Source organism: Centrocercus urophasianus, unplaced genomic scaffold (assembly GCF_019232065.1).
Source record: "Centrocercus urophasianus isolate 14NV4802_14NV808 unplaced genomic scaffold, USGS_Curo_1.0 seq_28, whole genome shotgun sequence".
Taxonomy (NCBI): Eukaryota; Metazoa; Chordata; class Aves; order Galliformes; family Phasianidae; genus Centrocercus; species Centrocercus urophasianus.
In genome coordinates this window covers 3224711-3242829 of record NW_024884844.1, presented here as the reverse complement: position 1 = coordinate 3242829, position 18119 = coordinate 3224711, and the positions used below count along the sequence as shown (strand labels likewise).

Below are 18119 nucleotides of genomic sequence, written 5' to 3'. Positions count from 1 at the left end.
AAACATCAGTGGCACAGTGGTACCATGCAGGTAAAGCATCTCACTGTTGTGGAAAGACCAGATTAAAACCCTATCAGGAAGCTTGAAGGTCATCCCCATGCACTGGAAATGAAGTCTAGACCCATGTCTAGAACAGAAGTATTTGTCCTAATATCTTGTATTAGGACAACTGCCCTCCCTCTGTCAGGAATAATAGAAAGGTCAAAGGCTTCTCACAGCCACATACTAACTAAGCAAGCTGTTTGTGTTTGTAAACCCATCCCATATGACTGCCACCTAGAGAAGTTTCTAAAGGAAACTACACTTGTACTAAGAGGAAGTTGTGTTCTTCTCTCTTACTATAAGGCTTTACACCTTTCTAAAATATTTCTTTAAAGTTGATACAGCTTAGTTTCAACCTACTAACAGAGCTATACCTTAGATCTGCTTATGAAAGTGACTTTTGATCTTTTCTCTATGTAGGCTAATACAAAAAGCAGAGATTCATAGTAAATTCTGGCAGGAACAAATTGCAAAAGCTTCCAGCAGAAAGTCTTATGACATGGCATTAGCATTTATTTTGATATTCTAGCCTTTGATGCTACAATTTGCTTTTGAAAACATCCTGCTTTACTGCAAGAAATACTCAGTACCTGCTCTTCTCCTGATATTGCAAATCCAGAAAGAGCGAGTTCAATAAATGGCACTTTTTAACAAGCTTTTGTTACATGTAATGCAAACTAAGTACTTAAGTGCAGTAGTGGTTTTTGTTGAATTTTGTTCATTTAGGAGGTCTCCAGCATTTACCAGCAGCTGGATGTAGCAATGCCAGACCCTGATTACCATAGAACAGCAGTTGTAAGAACAGCACGCTGGGAAACAGGGAACAAAAGATGAAGCAACTGAACCAAGTTGTCACCAGACATGATCCCCAGAGTGAGGAGAATAAAAGATGTGTGCTCCAGGCACAAATGCTATACAGGAGATGCAAGGACAGCAAAACCTGTGTCCTCACACAGCAGGACAGCTGAAGACCCCAGCTACTCCTATCCTAGCTGAGTGCTGTAGGAAGGACAGGAGATCACGCAGAGAACACTGCTACAAAAAGCACCTATAGTTGCCCTGACTTATAACAGTTCCACTATCACAGAACAGTAAGCATGAACAGGCCTACCAGGAGTCTCAAGCTAGCCTGACCTGAGATCAGCTCATGCACACAATCCACCCATCATACCATCAACTTCTACCAGACAAGAGTAATGCCTACAACAGAAATTATATAAGCACTACACTGGAAAAGGTTTTCACATGCCCAGCAGTCTTAAAACTAACAGAACTAACCAGGGACTAACAACTTGCCAAGCTCCAAACATTCTAGGATTAGATAGGCTGGGAAGGACCACTGAATATTGCTCAGTTCAAATTGCTCACTCAATAGCAGTTGGCTCCAGGCAAGCCAGGTTACCATGTGCACTGAGATTTGAGGTCAGTAACTCCATCACCAGACTGGGTGACCCATCCTGGTAGACACCAATGGCAAAGAATTCTTCCCCCTTTGCACAACTATGTTCTGAAAAGTAACACCTCAGACTAAGTTGTTGACTAGGATGTGCCATACAAGACCAAACACCCCAACAACGACGCACTCTCAGCAATGCTTTTTCAAGCATCTGAGTTACAGTACAGTCCCCACATAGAGAGAGCTACTCTTATCTGTCTGCTACACCCACTTCGGAAACACTGAATTTAGCCATTACCCTTGAGGTTCCAAACCAGGAGGATTGCAGATTTGGTATAAGGCAGAGGCAGTTTAAAGCAGGTGAGGGAGCTCACCCAGTCCTTTCTAAGGCAAAAAGGAGCAGCCGTGACCTGTGGTAAGGAAGCAGAACCACAGAAGAGCCAAGCAGAACAGAGAAAGACAAGGCTGAAACCATGCAGCACAGGACCGATCCTGACAGTGCCAGTGTGTCAGGCAGGACCAGACCAGTAGCGCATCACTGCTTCAGAAAGGGCACAGTAAGATTTTAAATAGTAATACAGTAATAAAGCAAACAAAACTCACTGAGATCAACTGCTCAGTTCCCTTTCCACCTCCATAGCCCAAAAAACAGTTTACTTTCCTCTGTCAAGGAAAACAATCCAGTCAGTGGCTGGACTTGCATTTCTATCTTATCTACCCTCAGGTGAAACAAGTCATACTGAACTTGGTGTGGAAAATGCTATGACCTGTAAGAATAAAACCTTTTGAAATACCTTTTGAGTTTCTCCAGGCTACTTTTCATCACGCTGTGGATGAAAGTTCTAGACAGATACCAGGACACAGACTTTTCCAGGCAGCCTTTTACGTTTCACAAATTAGAAGCAATTACCTGCTTCATCTGCTTCAAAAGAAAAGGACTGAGTAACTGGGTTTTTGATAATGGGCAACACAAAACTATATACACAGTAGAAGTTTTGTGGTACTATTGAAAATGGATCTTTAGACCAACAAACGAAGGCTCTATCAGACAGGCTGGCCACATGAAACAGTAAGAGTTGTAAATCAAGCCACAGTGGTTACTAAGAAGCTGATTTTATTTAGACCTCTGAAGATCCCTCCTGCGCTACAGACCTAATCCTACCAGAAGTTTTCGCAACCAAACTGTGCCACCCTCAAAATGTAGCCCTAAACACAACTATTTCAGCCTTCCCATCTTACCTGTTCAGATTGCAATTCCTCCAGGTTAACTAAGGCCTCCTACTATAGAGTAACCTGCAGAGTGTTGTTTCATTCTTGGCAGGCATCTGCAAACCAGAGTACTTCACAGCAAGCATTCATTTACAGCTTCATGAAATCCAAATGTAAACATAGCACTGCTAGTTCTTCTACTCTACTCTTCAACCTAAGCAGTCACCCTGCTGCAGAACACTATTAACACACAGGACTGGTTTACTCTATGCCCTGATGCACAGATGACTGCTGAATGGTTTCAGCCAGGTTACACACTCCACCCACAGTTGCAGTCACATAAAGGTAACAGCACTCATCACAAGAAAGGAGCCCCCTTCACTACTGCACACAGACATAGGTGGAAAAAACATGAGAAGCCGCAATAAGTCCAGTTGCTTTCCAGGACATATTCTGTTATAGCAGTAAGAAATTCTAGAGCCATATTGAGGTGTTAATTAGAATCACCTCTAGCTTTTCCAACTCAATTTGAGGTTTAAAAAAAAAAAAAAAAAAAAAAGGAAAGAGCTCTAAGCACAGAGTTGCTGAGACCAGCCCTTGTTCTGCAGTGCAGCTGATATCCTTGGACGTTTCTTTTCATTGCTACCCCACCACTGAAAGCAGCCATTCTTTAGATTTCAAAGAATGATTCTAGAAACACTTCACCCAATAGTTTGACAGAAGAGCTTTGTTAAACCCTTCAGACACCTAGTTTTAAAGGAAAATCTGGGTATTCACCCTATTAAAAAGGCTTAAATGTGATGTCATCCAAAGCAAGCACAGAAAGGACAAAGTTCCACAACAGTATTTTAGTGATCCTCATTTATCAGAACACGAATTAGAGGCTTTGGGGTGTTTGGTTCTGCGATACGCCTACAAGAATGCAGTCACAGAAATTCCCTGGATCACAAAACTAATTAACAATCTCACTGAGCTATGAACTGTGAGAGCTGCTCAGCTGTTCTGAGGTTATCCAGAAAATCTTTAAGCACTGAAATTCCATTAGCTTTCAATGGACTGTAAATGCTCCAACTGGTAGTTCAACTATAAAAACAAGTTCACTTAATCTCAAGTGGCATATTTAATGCTACTAAGAATTTTAGTATATGCACGCTAAAAATAAAAGTGCTGCTTTTTTGGCTGTGCTAATCTTACCTCTTGGAGAGTCTCCAGTTATTGGTTTTCATACTAAAAAGATTATGAAGCGTTCAAGACAAATCCCTTCTCAGGAAGCCCCTGCATCCCTCCCCACTTACTGCTGGATGCTCCTATCTTCAGTCACAGCTATAGATTTTCCAGGCCATGCTTTTATCAGATCAAGGACCTCTTCTGGCCTGAGATGTCTTGCAGAGCAGGATGGGGCAGCAGTTTCACAGTTCCCATTTATACCGCCCTGCCTCTCTCTCCATCCCATCTCCCTTGCACCAGCTGTACAAGCCCACCTCCTACAAGACAGCTATCAGCAAGACCTCACACCTGAGTAGCAAGTACTGATGTGATGGGGAGGATATTTGTAGAAGTAAAGCCAACTATAGCAGTCAGAAGGTTACATACACCACTAAGCAAGCAGGGAAACTTTGCAATCCTGTCCACCCCACCCTCCCTTGAGGTGAGCTGGTGTAGCCAACACCCTGCTGCAGCACAGGGGCTGAGCACTAGAGCTGAAACCCTAGCCTGAGATCTCCTTTTAGTAATTAGACATTTTCTTATCTGTAAGAAATCTATTAGCAGTTTTGTCGTTACTCAGTTAACGACATCAGATGAGAAGCTAAAAACAGATCTAGAAAACACAATACCTAAGAACCAAAGAAAAAGCAAGGTAATCCCATGCCTCAGGAATTCCCTCCAAACAAGAATTTATACAGACTGGATCACTGCAGGAAGAATTAGAAACACCACAATACTCAAAAGTTTGACAAATATTAAATACATTATTTGATGCACTGAAAGCTACAAGCTTGTTACAGTAGTTTCAATCAAAATACATCGTTACTTACAACCAAGAGTCAGAAATATACACATAATTAGCTTGAGTGGCTGTGATGGCCAGTGTCTTCCAGCAGCAGCTATACACAGACCACATATGTACAGTTTAAATCTTACTGTGCTCTCCACTGCATGCAGAAAATCTCAACTTTCACTGAAATAAAATTATTTATTAAAGAGCCAATTTGCTATAAAAGGACTGTAAGTATTTTTCTCAAGTGTACACACCTGAAGCAGTTCTACAGAATAAGAACTTGCTGTGGTCGGGTAATGCAACAATGAGTGGTAGGACCCAGCTACAAGAGCAATCTGCAAGTCCAGCCCCCTATTCTCTTCACCAAGTACTAGCTAGGCTTGGGCAATGCCACCTTTTAAGGCTATCCTCAGATCTGCAGCACCCAGTACTGGGATTAAAACAGATCACTATTTCTCATACACTCAGCACACTGCTCCCATCATCCCTGTCAAGCACAGCCCAGCTTCGCCCACAAGTTTTCTGAAGAAAGATGCATCACCACAGCTTAGAAAGCAAGTCTGAAAGCAGCACTTACTATACAAATTTATCTCATATCATTCAGATGACCCTTCTAACTCATTAACAACAAATAGACAATGCCTCTGCATATCAGCAATAATTTAAAGATAGATTCACTTACAACCATTCTGGTGTCTGAGGAAAACTCAAATGAACTCCAAATCCTACCCAGGCATTCCACCCTGCAGCAGTGCTGTGTATTGGAACAGTCTGTCAAAAGGGCAACATTTAAAATAACTTCAATCAGATCTTACACTGTACTAAAACAAGAACTGCACAGGTATCTCTATCTAAAATTTAAACAAGAAGTTCCTGCAGTGAGGTGAAAAAAAAAAAAAAAAAAAAAAGGTATTGATTAGGGACAAGTTACTCAGTTAAGCAAAGAAAAGACTGCCCATAGGTAGTACTTATAAGCTGCTGCACATCTGGAGAACTGCATATAGCTGTGATACATTAAATAAGGCTGTAAAGCTTAAGATATGAAGTTAATGCTCCAAACAGCCTGATAATGCAGCATACTATCACTGTCATCTTAGAAGTGCTGTTCTGCAGTCACATCTTCATAAAGCACTGCAAATCATTTTAATTGGAGCTCGAATGCAAACACTGGAAAGCAACTACTGCTTCATTTTGGTCTCAGAGTGTCTTTATACAGATCTGTATGAAAATCTCTATTGCAATTATTCTATTTTTGTCACAGACTTGAGGTAGGCATCTCCATTTCCCAGCTTAATAAAGCAATGCCTGTTTTTCTCCCATCAGTCTTCATAAATACAAAGACCAGTCAGCCAACAAAGAGGGATCAGTGAAAGTAGCATTAAGAGACACTGTTGAGAGATACACAGAGCACTTCCAACTCAGCACCAAGCTAGGACTAGCTATGATACCAGGTTCATTCCTGCTCTAAGTATACAGCTCATCTCAAAACTGAGATCATTAAAGGAAGTGCAGCTACTTAGTTGTACAGTGCTGCACCCGTAAATTGCAGCTTCCCAGTCACGCTAGTGGTTCTGTGCAGACAAAAGCCACTAATGCTTTTACTACTTAATTTATGTACACTGAATGCACACACAGTAGTGAAAATGCACGTAAGAACAAAAGTTATTGGTTGTTTCTACTGTTGTTCCACTTGATCTATTGGACCACGCTATCTGAAGGTGAACTCTTCTGGGATCTGATGCACAAGAGCAGTCCAGAGAGCAGTGCCCCACGGCACTCAGATGAGTCATCTCTACCCAGTCTTCCCCACAAAGCAAGGACATAAACTGACAGTTTCCTCTACAGTCCTCCCCACAGCTCTTGAGGGGGGGTCAGAATGAAAACAAACAATGTCATGATGGAAGCCTGCCAGAACTCCAGCACACATCAGTTTCCCAGGGAAAAGCACCAAGCCTGTCAGCAAGCCAACAGCAGCACTGCTTAGTTCGTATACATACAGAGTATGAAAGCACAGCTCCTGGCACCCGCAAGCAGCACAGGCCTAACACAACCCCACGTCTTCAAGGGATCACTGCTATTTGGGAGCTGGAACTTCTGCCTGGCTGCAGTGCTCCAGGGGCACTGAAATACATGGAGAGAACAGCAAAAAGACAGGAAGACCTGGAGTCTCTCTCCTGACTGGTGCATGAGCTGCTTGGTCGCCACAATGCTGGCAGCTAAATACAATCATAGAAGTCATTATATACAACCATCATAGAACAATCTGACTGCTACAGTCATTCATTGTTGTATTCCTTACTAATCAAAGGGGAAATGCCTTCCTCACAGCAACTGGAGCCACACCTGGTAAGCTTCTTTTATGTTCCAGTGGTTAGAGGCTTTTAGCATTATTTTCTCCCATTGGTACACACCTTCTATTTTAATCAAATGGAAGAATTGCTGTTTTAATATTATACTTACCCTTTTAGATTCTAGTAACAGCTCTGCATCCTTCTTGCTCCACGTGGTTCAAGCTGCCTACAAGTGCAGCAGCCTGCCACATGGCATCAGTCCCAAATCAATGAGGAAGGAGATAAGCACAGAACACATTGCTTCCCATTCTTAACAACTGGGATTATTCTTCCCCAGAAGAGACAGCAGGCACATCAGGATTACATTCACACCAGTAGGGACATACAGCATCATTCTGGAGTGAGCTTGGTCCTGAATGGGGACACCCAAAGGGAAAAGTTCTAGTTTATCACACCACCTCAGCTCTATCATAAAACCCTTAGAATTATATACCTGCAGTATATACAGTGCAAGGCCTTTACTAATACTTGAGATTGTCTGACTGTTTCACAGAAGCAAAGTTATTTGTTCCAGAAAGCCAGAGACCACTACCTTATTTACTATACTGCTGTGCAGAGTAACTAGCAAGATATTCTCTTTGCTTTTAAAAGGTAAAGCATTACCTGAAGTACGAACCTGAAGATACTAATGCCAATAGTGCTAGGCAAAATGTAGGAGTAACCCATCCAGCCTTCTCCATGTGCTTTTAGGATGCCAACAGGTCTAGCACCAGGACCCAGAAGACACTTTAGAAAAACTATAGAAGAGATTGATCCACTTCACTGCCCTTATCCTAGCAAGGACACTGATACAAGTCTCCTGCAAGCATAAAGACTGAGCTAATTTGCTCAGTATTGCTATGCAAAGTTTGCCACTGTAGTGGTAACTGTCTGGTTGCCTAATTACCTACAGTGAATTAAAGACAGTATCTCTCACATGATTCAGTGAGGCTCATACCTGATAAATGACACTGCGGAGTTGTACAACAGCCTCAGCTCCCGCACTGACTTGCAAGTGTTTCAGCTTCACTTCCTTGGAAAGCTTCTCAATGTAAGAGCATGCTCACCTTTGATACACAGCACATGCCAGGTCTGCCAGAGCACTGCTAGGCATAATGACACATTTCAGATGTTAATCTAAGACTGCCTTTTAATCAGACCTCTGGAAACATAGCAAGTTGCACAAGCAGAAAGTTTGGCTGGGGTATATCTTAAATAGCACATGAGATTTCAAAAATAATACAACAAATCCTATGTCAGTATGAGATTACAGTACATTTTCAGTAGATAACCTGCAGCAATGTAACCAAAAGGAAACAGATCTACTGAACTGCTATGAAAACACATTTAGTCATGAGGCTGCTACAGAGTCACAGGATTGACTTCTTCAGCCTCAGGAAGCGTTACCAACCCAAGTTCCCCATCCAAGCCAGCCCACTGGCCTTGCAAACGCAGCACAGCAGTCAGCAAGCTGCTTGTTCAGAGGATGAACATGACCATGTCATAGGAACTACCTTCAGGTTCCCCAGTGACTAGGTACCCAGGGGAATGCAGAAGCCCAAACACCATGGCTTAAGTACTACCTGCAGCAGCGACTGGTCCCAACTATGCGCCTGAGTGTCAAGTATTCCTTGCTCCTGAAGTGAAGTTAGAGTTCTGAGTGCTGCTCTCTATCTGTGGATGGGTAAAATACTTAAATACCTGCTAGTATTATTATAATATTATTTATAATAACAATAATATTATTATAATAAATGGATGTAGGTGGGTTATAACCCCTTACTCTAATCATTGACACCCTCCTCCTCAGGGGCACAGGAGAACCACCTCCCCGCAGCCTCTGAAAGCAATCACACTATTTGAACCACAGTAGGGCTCACAGGCACACACAGTCAGAGCTCCTTTTATCAGACACACTGCACTTCTGCTCCAAGCACCCAATTTCCCCATCTTTCAATCAGCACGTTTCCATCACACAAAGCAACAACAGCCACACACTCAGACAATTAGTATTTACCTGCAATTCGGAGGCTGTGTTAAAACTCATCTGAGCAGAAATATCAAGTCTCCCTGATCAGGAACAGCAAATTCCACACCCAGAAGCTACCTTTCTACTGACCTAAAGAGATACCTTAGGTATGTACACAAGTACATGCCCTCCAGCATAGTGCTCTCACATGCTTTGCCTCAAAGCCAACAGTAGTATTTCTACCCGTCTTTAAATGGGAACTGGACTGTCACAACAGCATGGGGCTACATGCAACTTCTTCCCAGCTTTAACAGGAACCAGCTGATTTCAACACAGAACTTCTCATATAGTGTCCAGAACACCTCCTTTTAATACCTAACAAGTGACAGGTCACATGAAAACCACAAAACCAGAGCAGTATGAGCCATACATTTATCCCTGCCTGCTCTTTGAGACATTTGCTCCCTTCTCAGAGCAGAAAACTATGATCTTGATAAATGCCAGCTCACCTCCTGCTCTGTCTTTCCTTGGAAAGAAATGCAACAGGCTGCTTCTATACACAAAAGCATGCAGAGTGAGAAACAAGCAGGAGATGCTGGGGGAAGTCCACATGTAGTCACAGGAACTGCAGTCCTGCCAGGAGCACAGAGACGAGCTAGGATCTCATGATAAGAGATGGATGGCTACAACTCTGCCAGGAAGGTAAGGCAAAGAACTGCGCCTCCATCAGGGCAGCAGGAATGCCTACAGATGGATACTAGGCTAGTAGAGAGATCTGGGGTCAGGATTAGAGTGGGCAGTAAAAAGCTGGACAGAAAGTCTCCTGAAGCTTCGTCCAGCCTCAGCAGTTACAATTTGAGTCTATGCTCCTGAAATACACTTCCCATACATTTTATCTCTGGGAAGCCTTTTCAAACCAAACAGTATTTCATAACTAGCAAAAGTACAGCAGAGCTTAAAATTTACAGTAAGTCCTTCTCAGCTACTTAATTCAGACCCTCATATGACTTTTTTTTTTTTTTTTAAAAAAAGAGGTAAAAAGCAGGCACGCTTACTATCAGAAGACAGTTGTGAACGCTTCAGGAGTGTAGTTGGACTAAACCACTGCTCAATGCCTGCCCTACAAACAAAATGAAGATGTACAGCATCACCACCAACCTACATCTAACAACATTTTAAATTAAGTAAGGTTCTTTCCTTTCCAGCTTCAGCCCATAAAGTCTACTTAAATTTTAGGTTGTCTTACACAGAAGAAAAATTCTCACTGAGCTTGCAGAATTGTGAGAAAATAGATTGGTTCTTAAACCATTTTGAAAATGAAAATAGAATGAGGAATGGCACCAGTTCCAAGCACACACAGGACAGGATGGAGCAGTTGCTCTAGCCTTAAGAAATCTACTCTATTTAGCTGATACTCTGCAATATGGAGTCCAAAGCCCAGGTGGCCCCAAGGGTCTTTTTTTAAGCACTCATGTTTTTAGTAATGCTATATTCTGTCAGCAACCCCTGGCTTACAAAAACCTGTGCCACTAGCTCTAAAAATAACATCCCCTCACTTGGCCATCTAAAGGATGATAAAACCAGGCCCGAAGTCAGAGCATGGCTGAGCCTGCACTATTCTTCTGAGAAGCAACCTTTACTCCAGCTAAAGACATATAGGAAGTGCCATAATCCAAAGCAATGGCAACATCAACAGAACTCAGCACGCTTTCAGCTTTCCAGCCCAACACTGATCAGTTCTGCCACATTCCTAATTTAAGAATATATTAAGTCTCCAGCTTCACCAATACACTTAGCAGCCTGAAGTATTTCATATTAATCACATCAACTGACAGCAACACTAATTCAAGAAGTAACAGCTGACAGGCTTAAAGCTTTAACAAATGCTTATAATCCCAGAACTGATTTTTTCAGTGTTTGATTTGCAATTCCATTTGAGTGAAGCTTTTAGTAGCTACTGTGTTTCCATTAAGTCTCACATTTCAGTAATCAACCATTATTTGCACCTTTCTGGGCCACTTCTGCAGCCATCAGAAAGGCTACTGGGTCAAGGTCCACCTACAAGAGAGCCATAGGTAAGCAGCTACCACCATAAAGCGATTCAAGAACCTACCAACACAGCAACTAAACAGCATTCTCACATTACGTAACTTACAGCTTTCTTTTTGACAGGTCTTAAAGAAACACGTGCACATCTCAAGCACAGACAGAACAGATCCTCTATTAACATTATTGGAGCAGTATTCAGAAGAACACAGACAAAGCAGAAGTTCCATAGCCTTGACTTGCCTAACTAACAAGACATGATATTTCTGAGGCAGGCAGTGATGGAAATTACTTAGTCCTGTACAGTGGGCTACAAGGAGCTACTGATAAAGTGCTCACTCTGAAAGCCATTAACGAATACTTCTTAGACATCTGCTCCTTGGCCTCTGGAAGAGCTAGGTATCGGTTTTATCATAGAACAAAGAGCACAAAATTGATGATTACCAAAGAAAGAGCTAAGGCTGTTTGCTGACATTCCCACTCCATGCAACAGCAGATAAGAAGCATGGGAACCTTATCACCACCAGTGATGGTGGCAGAGAAGTTTCTGAAGATGAAGTGGAAAGAACAAAAAGCCTGAAGTACATAGTTTTTTAACAGAGGAATAGGACATCAGGATAAAAAGTTTGAGAACACAGCTGCCATCTAGCCAGGCTTACAACTGGGATCAGCACCTTTCATAAATCAAGCATGCAAAGGTTAGGGGAAGCAACGCACACAGGGCGTAGGAGGCAAGCACTGGAGCAGTGCTCAACCATTTAAATGGCACCTCCTCCAAACACAGGAGGTCAGTCCAACTCCCACAGACCTTCAACCTCAGCTGAATGCCCCAGGCACAATGCACCTGCTGGCCATCAGGGCCACTTAAATGTTTTCATAGCTCTATGTACTTGCACTCCCTGAACAGTTATCGTCTGCACAGGTGACATGAGAAAAAGGCTCCTTCAGTACCTCTGTTAGCAGAGGCCGTTCAGATGAATTCACTGTGTAACAGAACATAATTTAATCAGTCAGCTGCGTGGAGTCTGGATCTAGTTATTACTGTCTAGTATAACATTGTCATGTATCCACTAAGTGGATAGCAGTTTGTAAACAGAGTTTACAAACCAACAGGATAAGATCAAACTACAAACCAGGTTCCTGAGTATGACAGGAGGGCTGCTCTGCTACATCACCTGTGCTCTGCTCATAGTGTTGCTGGTGAGGCCTGGACACTGACACTTCAAATGGAAGTGAGCTGCTTTATACAGCATTCAGTCAAATCAGTTGGCACTTACTCAGTAAGGACATAACAAAAGAAAGTTTAAAGCACAGAAGAGCCACTAGGCTGCGGAATCCTTGCACCACCCAGGAGGTCAGCTGTATGGGCATCAGCCCATCATTACTGCCTTCATTTCCTCAAAATGCCTAAACTCATCTTCTCCCCAGACATCCAGCACCACTGCACTGACAATTAGAGACAAGCTCAGGAGTTTCAGAGAATGCCTGAGAAGGGACATTGTCTGGTCAAATTAAGCTTTCAGGCAAGAATTTTTATAAAGCATTCCAACTAAGTTCTTTAAACTACACACTTCCCTGCAGCATACATATAACCCCAGTGAAAATAGGTCAGCTTCACCTTTTGCTATGCATGCAAAACAGAATCAAGTCAGCCCTCCCAAGAGGGGTATATAACAAACAATACGCTACTGATACAGCCTAATACAGGAAAATACTTGTTTAAGGAATGGAAAAAGCTTTCAGACTACTCCCCATAAATAAAAGCTATTTAATACTGCAAGTGAATGCAAAGAAACATACTATTGGTAAGCTAATATAATTTTAATCACAAACAAAAAAGTTAAGTTCAGAGTAGAGAGGCAAGAGGTGGCTAGAGCAGTAGATAAAAGGTATGCTAACAAGTCACTATAAGTGATCAAGTTGCAAAGACACTATTGCCAAGTGAAGTCAAGCCACTTGTACTCATTTTCCTGTCATAAGGAAATTACTTCCAGCCACCAAGCAAGCTGCTGGCATCAACCACCACACGTGCGGCCCGGCTATCAGTCCCTACTCTCGGCTTTGAGAAGCACAGCGCAGGTAACAAGTTTGCCTCAGAAGGACTACTGAGGAGCCGTGCCGCCAAGGTGCTCTTCAACAGCGCAGCAGTTCTCTCCCTCTGCCTCAAGGAATCAAGTTCCAGAATGAGGAAAGCAGCGTCGGGACAGCAAGGCCGCCCAGACCACAGAGTTCAGCCCCCCCCCCCCCCCCCTCAGGAAAGCACCTCCGGGACGCGGCCGAAGCTCGGTCAGGCCGCAGCACCGAGCGGAAGGGCGGCCGGGCCGTTCCCCGTCCTGCTCCGGGAAGGTCACGGCCGGCACCGCCGCGCTCCTCCCGCGGGACCTGTCCGGATGAGACCGCAGGGCGAGCGCAGCGCTGGGCCGGCAGCGCAGAGCTCCGCACATAGCCCCGGCTCACCCCTCGGCCCTCCCGCGTCCTTTACACAGCGTAACCGCTCACCTCGGCCCGGCAGCCCCGCTCGGTGCCGGCGCCTCCAGCCCAGCCCGCAGCTACGCGCGTAGCAGCAAAACCTACCCGAGGGACGGCCCCGCGCAGGCCCGAGGGAACGCGGTGACCGACCCCTTCCCCACAGCCCTCCTCGCGAGCAGAACCGGAACGAGTCAACCGGGCCCACGCTCTCACCTAGGAACTACGATCCGGCTCCGCGCCGCGGCTCCCGCCCGCCGCCCGACTTCGCTTTAACCGCCGCCGCCGCCGCCCCCCGCGCTCTCATTGGGGCGCCGCCACCGCCCGCGCGCCCCCGCCGCGCACTTCCGCCCTCGTCGGCGCGCCGCTCCCGCTGGGGCCGGCTCCCCGCGAGCGCGCCCCCGCCCCGCCGTCACGTGACGAGCTGGGGCCAATCGGCGGGGGAGATAGCGGCGGTGGGCGGGGCTAGGCGCGGGGCAGTGGTAGGCGCTAAGCGACCGCCGGCGCTGAGGCGGCGGTAGTCCGTGTGGCGTTGGCCGGGGCTGTGGTTGTGCGGGCGGTCTTCGGCGCCTGGAGAGAACTGTTGGTATATTTACTGCTCTTCTTCCCTCAAAACTTCCATCAGTCCGTAAATACGCGTCCTGTCTGCTCAGCTCTGACGTTACCGAGCAGTTGCACAGGCAGACCTAGTCCTCCCCCAGACCAGCAGTCTGTGTGGTGATGCTCACTCGGGAAGTGGGAAAAGCCATTCCTTCCCCTGACCTCTGTGGGCTGAGATCCTCTGGGGCAAATGTGGAAGAAGTAACAGTGTGAGCGGCTGTGGTAACTCCTGCCTTCTCCTTGGGCTTCCATGCAGCCTGCGACAGCGGAGGAAGACAGAATGACCTTCCACCTCTGTCTGCTAATGTCAGGGTGAAATTGTACTTGGAATAGTTTCCTGCTGTCTTGAAGGAAGCCAAGTACAATCATTTAGACTTGTTTCCCAGTTATTCTGAGTGTCTCCATGGCCATCTCCCACACTGTGCAGGCAGTATGGTGGGACTGATGCTCTGATGTGAGCACATAAAAGAGATTAATTGGGGGTGAAACCCTACCTAAGAGCTGAAGATACCATGCACCTGAGGAGCCAGATCTTGTCAAGCAGACCACAGCGTGCCTGCTGCCCACACCACAGTGCTGACACTTCCTCTTGCTCCATTGCAAAGAAGAGGCTTGAGAAATAAACCACCTTTATCCTGCATCTGCAAATTGTCTAGGGGAAATCTACTTCTTTGTAGTAATCCAGTCATGACAAAGAACATTTATCTGAGGCCGTGTTTGAAAGCATTATGCATATTGCCTGGTTTAATCTCCATGGTAACCATAGGTGTTACAGATATATTTTTGCTTCAATACTTAAGAAGAAAATTTCTATAGAACAATTTAGGGAACAAAATTTCTTTTCATTATCGCTCATATTGCATTTATTTTATTCCAAGTGCCTTGCAGACAATAAATGTTCACTCTCTAAACAGGTAAAATTTCAGCAGAGATGGAAAAATGTATCTCTGGCTGTTGCTTCTTCCTGACCTACTGCTTTAGACTGAAAATTCTTCAAGATGGGGACATCATTTTTGATGCATGTATTTATTTTCTAGTCCACTAAGGATGTAACAAGGCACTCTGATCACTGTTTGGTCATTATGAACATTAAGTGTGGTGGGTAACTGAGCAGCAAATGTTTCTACTTTGCAAAGATCAGGATGCATTCTTTTTTTCTGAGCAATTCTATTTTGTAAGTAGAAAGGTACTCTAGAAGGTTGGCTGAATTAGCTTAAAGTAGTTCTAGAAACTAGTGATGAAAATGATATAAAACCCAGAGAGACAGCTCTATTCAATTGAATTATTTATTGTGGAAGTAATTAGCAAAGAAAATCAAGAACTGAATAAGGAATTAAATGGGAATGTTGTGGATCCCAAATTTAGCTGGAGAGAGGCAGGGATGAGTAGAGCAATGCACAGATCTAGAGAGCAGATTAGCATACCCACTGCTATTGAGAGAGGCCAGACAGATAAAAACGTGCTGGATGGGGCTGGCAGTTGTCTTGAACAGGTTAAAGCAGCAGGAAGGTTTTGTCCCTCTCTGAAGGAACTCATAGTTATACACAGCCAGTACCTTGTAGCCCTGTGCAGCACGAAGCAATAGCTCAGCAATGGTAACCAGACCCTTAAGTCTTCTTGACTTATTAATTCCAAAGCTACGGTGTTATTTTTATCCTACTCATGGGACCACACTTCAATCAAAATGAATGCTAGCATAAAGCTGGGAAAAACAAAAGAAAACTGATTAGAAAAAACAGGAAAAAACAGTTGCATTAGTTAGAATGCTGCCATGTTCTTTTTGTTCTCAAAACATTTTTTGTATGTGAGAGTTCAGCCGTCGGAGTTAATCTAGGCTTAGATAAATTGTCAGGAGTGACACATGTACATAGAGTACACTCAGAGCTTGTACTTAAATGAAAAGAATTTAGTCAAAGACCATTTTCTCTTCAGGCATGGATCATTTAACAAGAACTACATTATATAGATTATTTGTATACTTAGGAGAATGAAAATGACCTCGGCACAATTTATCAATTTCAGCATTCATATACCATAAAGCAATAAATCAAAATGTAACAGAAATAAATGATAGAGAATGAAATATGACTGTGGCTTTGGCCTTGTTGGAGTTTACGGCGTTTTGATTGCATCGCGCACTTTATTTTTGTTGCCAACAGGAGGAAGTCACCATGCTACCGTTCGCTACAAGATCACCTTGCAGCTTCAGGTGCAGCTGAGATTTTGTCAGGATCACAATACAAGGTCATTTTTAAGGAGATTCTTACTGAAATTTTGTGAGGTAAGGAATTTCACATTCCAGTGTTACAGGTGTTGTTTCTATCATCATGATTATTGTCAGCATGAAAGATTTAGGGCCTGTCTTTGGAGCCTTTACAGAAGGAACTAACTTTACTGTAGATATTGATAATCTCAAAGAAAGAGAAAACAAAATAAGGGAGTCATATGAGCTAAGGTAGTCCTTCTCCATGGCCCAAGGCAAGATCAACTATGCATGTGTCAATTCTGGCACGTATTTGTTTTATCTACTGAAGATTGCAGTATTGTAGCAATTTCTTTAGAATTGGATTATTTTATCATAAGAAACATTTTAACAATATTTACCTTACATTACTTTAAATGTCACTCATTACAGTTAAAGCCTGTTAATCAATTGCACACTGGACAGATTTTTCTTTTCCTTTTGCAAGAAAAATCATTATTTTTTCACTCCTCAAATTCTTTTTTTTTCCTACAAAATAACACCTATTTTTTCAGTCATTCCCTGTAGGCCATGTTTCCTAATTGCCAGTCACTCTCCTTCTTTGGCCTTTCTCCAACTAGCCCACATTTCCTTAAGTGCACTGCTGAAGCAGATGCATTAAGGTTTCACCAGATAGAATACATACTTTAGTGTTTTACTGATAAAGTTCGATGTGATGATCAAACTAAAGCCAACTGTGTAAAAACTGGAATTATTCTGGAACAAAGCAAGGCAGGCCAGAATAATAAGGCAACTAACACTGAGAATTTTGCTGAGTTTAGCATTGCTACCTAATTGAGTAACTGCTGTTAGGAAGTGATTTCAGCAGTCATGAAAAAAAAATCAAGTTAACAGATCTCGTGTTACTTCTTTTTTAATCAAATTTTCCACATCAAATTATTGACAAATATATCAAATAAATAATGCAAATTACTGGCTTTGATAGCAACCAATATTCTGTCAGGATGGGATCAATACTTCAGAAAATGCTGTCAATGAAAAAGCTTAGGTTTTTTTCTTAAGTACTTGCTTCTGTTTGCAGTCTCTAACTTAATTTACCAAACTTAGAATGAGGTTAAAATGTTCTTCTATGAATTAAAACAAAATGTATTCTTATGCAATAAAGGTCTTTAACAATTAACCTGCTATTTTTGTTCTTATTAATGCAGCTTTCTCCTTTCAGTGTTTACTTGGAACATCTATTGTAAATATTCAGGAGTCTCAATGCTACCTTTCCACTTATGTGGCACTAGAATTTTTGTTTCCCAAACTACTTACAATCTATGAGACCTGAATTTTTAATATAGTTACTGTTACAATAGCATTTTATCCATGCATCTGTGCTATCTTTTATGGAATTAACCAACTGTGACCAAGTTTCTTGCACTTACAGCACAACTTTGTGAAATTAAAGAAGGTCTGAATGTGAACTTGAATGGGAAATCTCTTTTGGAAATCCAAGTACTGTTCAAAATAGTTTTGATGGTGAAACAAATGGCTACAGATTTCGCCTACCAAAATTTCTCTTTAGCTGCACTCTGCTACAGATTCTTTATTCATAAAAAAACACATTATAACACTGCATTGTTCCTTAGCTGTTGTATTTATACCCAGAAGTAAAAGTCTCAAAAAAGTGGATGCAGTGGTGATTGTAGGAAACCTGCATGAATCTGTTCAGTCAGCAGACGTTCTAAGGACGCTCGTGTGTCCTACAAATACGATGTGTAAGGATCATATTGCTTTGCATTACTAGATTCTCAGTTGCATGGCTTGCTAAGAACATAACGCAGCGATGCGATAATATTGCTACGGTGAGTAAG

The 18119-nt window shown here is 43.0% G+C and overlaps 1 protein-coding gene across 3 annotated transcripts in view; it reads right to left on the bottom strand.

Moving 5' to 3' along the window:
* Window positions 1-18119, bottom strand: part of RALB (RAS like proto-oncogene B) — a 39988-nt gene that overhangs the window by 7759 nt on the left and 14110 nt on the right. Inside the window, exon 1 of one of the 3 annotated variants that reach the window (XM_042827438.1) lies at window positions 13674-13747. The exons of 1 other annotated variant lie outside the window; for it this stretch is intronic. The gene's annotated coding sequence lies outside the window, so the exon portion shown is untranslated. Of the gene's footprint in view, window positions 1-13673; window positions 13748-18119 lie in introns of those variants that run through there. One more of the 3 variants, XM_042827439.1, reaches the window with a different exon arrangement.